The 6,587-nt window shown below is 42.2% G+C and overlaps 1 pseudogene; it reads left to right on the forward strand.

The window, feature by feature from the left end:
* Positions 1-746: 746 nt before the first annotated feature.
* Positions 747-1,201, forward strand: LOC102251896 (annotated as a pseudogene).
* Positions 1,202-6,587: the final 5,386 nt, after the last annotated feature.

The raw sequence follows: 6,587 nt of genomic DNA on the forward strand, positions 1-6,587 counted from the left end.
GCTTCAAAAGCTATAATTACAAGAAAAAAAAAGACTTCTCCCTCATTTTTATCCTCTTATTCACCTCCTCCCCACCCACTATGACAATGGTGGCTTGGGTGTGACTAATACTAGAGTAACTTTACACTGGTTTATTCATATACCACAAACTTTAATTCTCATAGTTACACTATGAGATAAGTGCATTATTATTTCCAATTTTCAAATGAGAAAATGGAGGCTCAAAAAGACTATACAACTTGGCTACGCTCCTATCAGGCAGCAAATGGCACGCAGAATGTAGGGCTCTATACTGAGGACACTTTCCAGATTCTTTGATGTCACTTTGTCCTCCCTAAGGCAAGTTTGCATTATACATTATACATGCTGAGATAAGGCCCAGGTGTAGACTGCGCACATTATGACGTAGATGTCATTTATCTTGGCTACCATGGTTTTACTTTCCAGGATTTTCTCCCTTAAAGGCAAGGTGGTGGTGAACATTTCCAAGAAGAGGTAGGTTGTTGCTGATGGGATCTTCAAAGCTGAACTGAGCAATAGGAAACAGCTGAAGATGGCTATTCTGAAGTTAAAGTCTGAGTTACTCCAGCCAGGACAGAAATTTTTATTTTGGCCACCAGGATGCAGAATGTTCTTGGTGAGAAGGGCCCACAAATATAGGAATTAACTGCTGTGGTTCAGAATACATTTGGCTTCCCCAAGGGCAGTGTAGAGCTTTATACTGAAAATGTCTACACTGCCAAAAGGTCTGTGTGCCATTGTCCAGGCAGAGTCTCTGGTTATAAACTCCTAGGAGGCCTTGCTGTGTGGAGAGCCTGCTATGGCGTGTTGAGGTTCATCATGGAGAGTGGGGTCAAAGGCTATAAGGTGTCTGAGAAACTCCGAGGACATAGGGCTAAATCCATGGAGTTTGTCGATGGTCTGATGATCCCCAGTAGGGACCCTGTTAATTACTACGTTGACACTGTCGGGTACCATGTGCTGCTTCCGCAGGGTGTGTTAAGCCTCAAAGTGAAGATCATGCTTCCTTGGGACCTGAGTGGTAAGACTGGCCCTAAGAAGCCCCTACCACATGTGAGCTTTGTGGAATCCAAAGATGAGATACTGCCAACTACTCCCATGGCAGAACAGAAGGGTGGGAAGCCAGAGCCACCTGCCATACCCCAGCCAGTAACCACAGCATAACAGGATCTCCTTAGCAGCTGGATCTAGAAGCTATATGTTGCTCTATGCTTTAATAAAATTCTTTTAAGAGAAAGAAAAAGAGAGACTTTTCCTTCTTAGTGATTCTTATTCTCTGGAAACACACAGGATTTCTCATTGTCCTCAAACTCTCACCTTCCTCTCCTTCTACCCTACTTCCTCAGAACCCATACCCTCATCAACACCAAAGTGTAAATGACTGCTAAAGCTTAGTATATTTCTTCTTCTACTGTCACTTGCAATTCTCAGGTGGAGAAAGTTAAGCAAAAGAGATGATCTGTGACTGGTAGAAGTTCAAATGTGTACCAGAGAATATGGGGGTGTCCAAAAGCACTCCCTGCCTATTATATTTCCCCTCACAATGAGCCACAAGATCAAAATAAATGTTTGGGAGGAGGATATTGCCAGTCCCCTAGGCAAATTTCCAAAACCATATCCTAATTTTCCAGGTCTCCGGATCATTCCCCCACAGCAGTAGTCTGTGTGAAATATTGTGCAGTAATAAAATCTACAGGTCGAGGATAACCAGGTTAGTGTCCCTAAGTGGGTATAATCTAAAGTCCAGGTGCTCCCCTCAGAGCAACTCTATAGTAACAGGGAAACAAACAGGTGCAGGACAGGTGCAGTGGGGTGGAGACAGCCTCAACCAGGGACTTGTATGTTAGGTGGCAAAATATACAAATAAATGTCATGCCATGTCAATCTTTCCTATGTTCCTTATTAAACTATTTTACCTGGAACTAAAAGTAAAGTAAATCCATCAATACTTTCTGATTGAGAACTGTACCCAACTCCAGAAAAATCCTTCCTTTTTTTGTGCTCCCCCCCCTTGGTTACTCAATTATTTTTTCTTCTTTGTTTCCCCTAAAATTCTGCTTGTGTAATTTGATTGCCTCCACAGCATCTACCTTACTTCTTGTACCCTCTGTATGTGCCATGAGGTCAGGATGTGGTTAATCTACTCCTACCTTCAGGGGTGGGTCATGATTGACATGATCTTAATATTGTCCTCTCCACCCCATCACAGTGATTGGATATCATAGGTGAGCTTGTAACCCAGGCTTATTTGGGATATTGTCTGGTTTAAGATCTAAGTTGGTCCAATCATAGTGAAACCCCTGACTTTCATTTACTGGTTGATGATAGAGAATTTGCATCTTTTTCTGGACAATGTGCAGATGTGATGCCTAAGATGGATGTTGCCATTTTGCTATAATGAAAAATGCCAATCTAGAAACAAAATCTATTCTTGTATAAGAAGGATAGCAAAGGAGAGGTAATTGCAGAACTATGGAGCTGGAACCTTGCTCAAACAACATCTATAGCTATAATCTTTTCATTTAAAAACAAGTCCTCTTTACTGTTTAAATCTATTTCTTACTACAAAAATCATGGTAACTGATAATCCATCCTATATAATAAAAGGGTACTATGCAAATTGACCCTAATGGCAGAATGACCAGAACGACCTCTTGACCAGTCACTATGAGGCACACTGATCACCTCTTGGTCCCTTTCCCCACCCGACAGGCTCCCATCACCAGTCGTGGGTGACGGGGGATGTGGGTGGTGCCAGGCCAAGGCCCCCACCCCACAAGCTGCCCCACACACAGAGGGCGACCTGCGATAGGAGTGGGGCTGGCGAGCGGGCAGGAACGGCCAACTTCTTGGTCCCTTTCCCCGGCGGGCAGGCTCTGATCACCCAATGGCGAATGGGGAACTGGGGGTGGGTGGCGGCAGGGGGCAGGGCTGGCTGCAGGCAGCCAGGGAAGATGGCCCTGATCGCAGGCCAGGCCTAGGGACTGTAGCTGTGCAGGAATTATAATATACTAGAGGCCCAGTGCATGAAATTCATGCATGGGTAGGGTCACTAGTGGCTTCAGGCTGCTGGCTGGGGCCTTCCTTCATTCCGTGCCACCCCCTGGTGGTCAGCGCACCTCATAGTGAGCGATTGAACTCGTGGTCTCCCGGTCGAACTCCCAAGGGCACACTTTGCATATTAGGCTTTTATATATAGATAGATTGGTGCTTTCACCTCAAAGGCACTTATGTACTTTTTCTTTTTAGTATTTTTACTTTGAGATATAGATTACATACAGTAAAACACACTGCTTTTGAGTATACATTTGGACAATGTATATACACCTACATAAGTCACACTTCACTTAATATTGGAAAAGACTTAAAAATGGCCACAGCCCAGCCAGTGTTGCTCAATGGTTAAGCATTGACCTATGAACCAGGAGGTCACAGTTTTATTTCTGGTCAAGGCACAGCCCGGGTTGCAGGTTTGATCCCCAGAAGGGGGGCCTGCAGGAGGCAGCCAATGGATGATTCTATCTCATCATTGATGTTTCTGTCCCTCTTTCCCTCTCCCTTCCTCTCTCTGAAATCAATAAAAAACATTAAGAAAATGACCACAAATTATTGGAATCCTGAGACAGCCATGTGAATGAGTCTGAGCTGGCCTTTTGGAAGATGAGAGGATATCTGAAGGAGAACCAAGGGTAACTAAGCTCAGAGCCTGCCAACAACCATACATACTAGTACAAGAGAAGCCCTTCTAGATCAATCACCCAGATCATATTTGCAAAAAAAAAAAAAATGAAACTAGACCACCAACTTTAAATTTACACAAAAAAAAACTCAAAATGGAAAAAAAACTTAAATGTAAGATGGGAAACCAAAAAATATTAGAAGAATCCATGGGCAGCAAAATATTAGACATCTCTTGTAGCGATATGTTTACCGATACATCTCCTAGGATAATGGAAACTAAGGAGAAAATAAACAAATGGGACTACATCAAAATAAAAAGCTTCTGCACAGCAAAAGAAACCATCAACAAAATAACAAGAGAGCCCACTGCATGGGAGAACTTATTTGCCAATGTTATCTCCAATAAGGGTTTAATCTCCAAAATATATAGGGAACTCATACAACTTAACCAAAGGAAGACAATCCAATCAAAAAATGGGCAAAGGATCTAAATAGACACTTCTCCAAAGTGGACATACAGGAAGCCAAGAGGTATATGAAAAAATGCTCAAAGTCACTAATCATCCCAGAGGTGCAAATCAAAATGACAATAAGCTACCACCTCACACCTGTCAGAATGGATATCATCAACGAATCAAGAAATGACAAGTGTTGGCTAGGTTGTAGAGAAAAGGGAGCCCTTGTGCACTGCTGGTGGGAATGCAGACTGGTGCCTCTGCTGTGGAAAACAATATGGAGTTTCCTCAAAACATTAAAAATGGAACTCCCATTTGACACAGTGATCCATTTCTAGGAATATATCCCAAGAAACTAGAAACACCTATCAGAAAGCATATATGCACCCCTATGTTCATAGCAGCACAATTTACAATAGCTAAGATTTGGAAACAGCCTAAGTGCCCATCAGTGGATGAGTGGATAAAAGTTATGGTGCATCTAAACAATGAAATACTACACAGCTGTAAAAAAGAAAAGAACTCCTACCATTTGCAATAGTATGAATGGACCTGGACAGCATTATGTTAAGTGAAATGAGCCAGTCAGAGAAAGATAAGTATCACATGAGCTCACTCATTTGCATAATATAATGAACAACATAAACCGATGAACAAAAATAGATACAGAGACATGGAAGAATCAAACAGACTGTCAAATCTCAGAGGGAAGGCAGGGGAGGGAGGGTTGGGGGGATGGCAGAGATCTACAAATGAACTTGCATGCATCTAAGCATAACCAATGGACACAGACAATAGGGGGTGAAGGCCTATGCTGGGGGTTGGGGGCAGGCTTGTAGAGGTCAATAGCGGGAAAAGGGGACATATATAATACTTTCAACAATAAATAATTTGTTTAAAAGTATTTATAAAAGATGTGTAAGATCAGCTGGGCTTGTCAGATGAGAAAAACTACCTAGGTGACAGACAAAATCTTGAGCAAATAAAGTGAATGTTGCTTTAAGCTACTAGGCTTTGTAATGGTTTGTTACACTGTGAAAACACATTAACAGAAAAGTAAAGACTTTCTCTCACATGGGAAGTTCCCTCATGCCCCTTTCTGTCAGGTCTCACCCTACCAGAAGACAGCAACTCTTCTGATTTCTATCTTATAGTTTTTTTTTCTGTCTGTTCTAAAACTTTGTATAAATAAATTCATACATGTTACACTTGATGTGTGACTTCTCTTACTCAACATAATATTTTTGCAATCCATATTTTGTGTGTATGTTTCTTTCATTGCTGAGTAGTGCAACTTGTTAATCCATTCGCCTTGATGAACTTTTGGGTTGTTTCCACTTTAATTCTATTGATACAAATAAACAACTCTCCTAATCAAGCAGAGTTGTTTATTTGTATTTTTTTTTACTAGAGGCCCGGTGCACAAAATTTGTGCATGGGTAGGATCCCTAGGCCTGGACAGCAATCAGGGCTGATCTGTGGGGCGACCGGAGGGGCAATCGGGGGAGCCCCTGCTGGCACCTGCCTTGGCTGGCCTGGGGCCTGCGGGCTGGGGGAAGCTCCTGCGTTGAGCATCTGTCCCCTGGTGGTCAGTGCGCATCATAGTGACTAGTCGTTCCACTGGTTGTTCCGCTATTCAGTCAATTTGCATATTAGGCTTTTATTATATAGCAGTGGTTCTCAACCTTCCTAATGCCGACCCTTTAAAGTTCCTCATGTTGTGGTGACCCCCAATTTCATTGTTACAAATTGAACAAAATTAAAGCATAGTGATTAATCACAAAACAACATGTAATTATATATGTGTTTTCCGATGGTCTTAGGCGACCCATGTGAAAGGGTCATTCGAACCCCAGGTTGAGAACCACTGTTATACAGGATAGGAAGGATTTTTATTTATTTTTGCCTGGTTGGTTCAATGTAGCTACTAAAGTTAACTACTAGACCCTCTTTCAGGATTTGTTTAAGAAAGTCCCAGCAACTGGTTTCTTTGTAGTGACATTACCCTTTAAACTGGAACTGTACATTGCACAAATGGCCAGTGGCTTTATTATCTAATTCTTAGACTTTCAGTTGATTTCTCATCTGATGCATAATCAGAATAGTGTGAGAACCACATCCCGCATGGCTTAGGGTTCAGGATCTGGAGAAGGGCCACAGGCAAATGATGAGACTAGATAAGAAATATGAATTTGAAATTTATGGGGAGCCAGGCGGAGAGTCCAACTCTAGCAGAAGGACTTCACTGGTGCCCAGGCCCTGCCAACCTTTTATTCAATTTTAGATACACATATTGCCCTCAGGCAGGCAATTCTGGTAACAGATAGACTATCTTAAAGGTCAGTAAATATTAGTAAAGATTTACTTTGAGACTATTTGGTCAGGAAATTGCTTGAGCCACCATTGTCTCAACTAAACAATCGGTGCATA

The sequence above is a fragment of the Myotis brandtii genome, unplaced genomic scaffold, assembly GCF_000412655.1.
Source record: "Myotis brandtii unplaced genomic scaffold, ASM41265v1 scaffold931, whole genome shotgun sequence".
In the NCBI taxonomy this organism is placed as follows: Eukaryota; Metazoa; Chordata; class Mammalia; order Chiroptera; family Vespertilionidae; genus Myotis; species Myotis brandtii.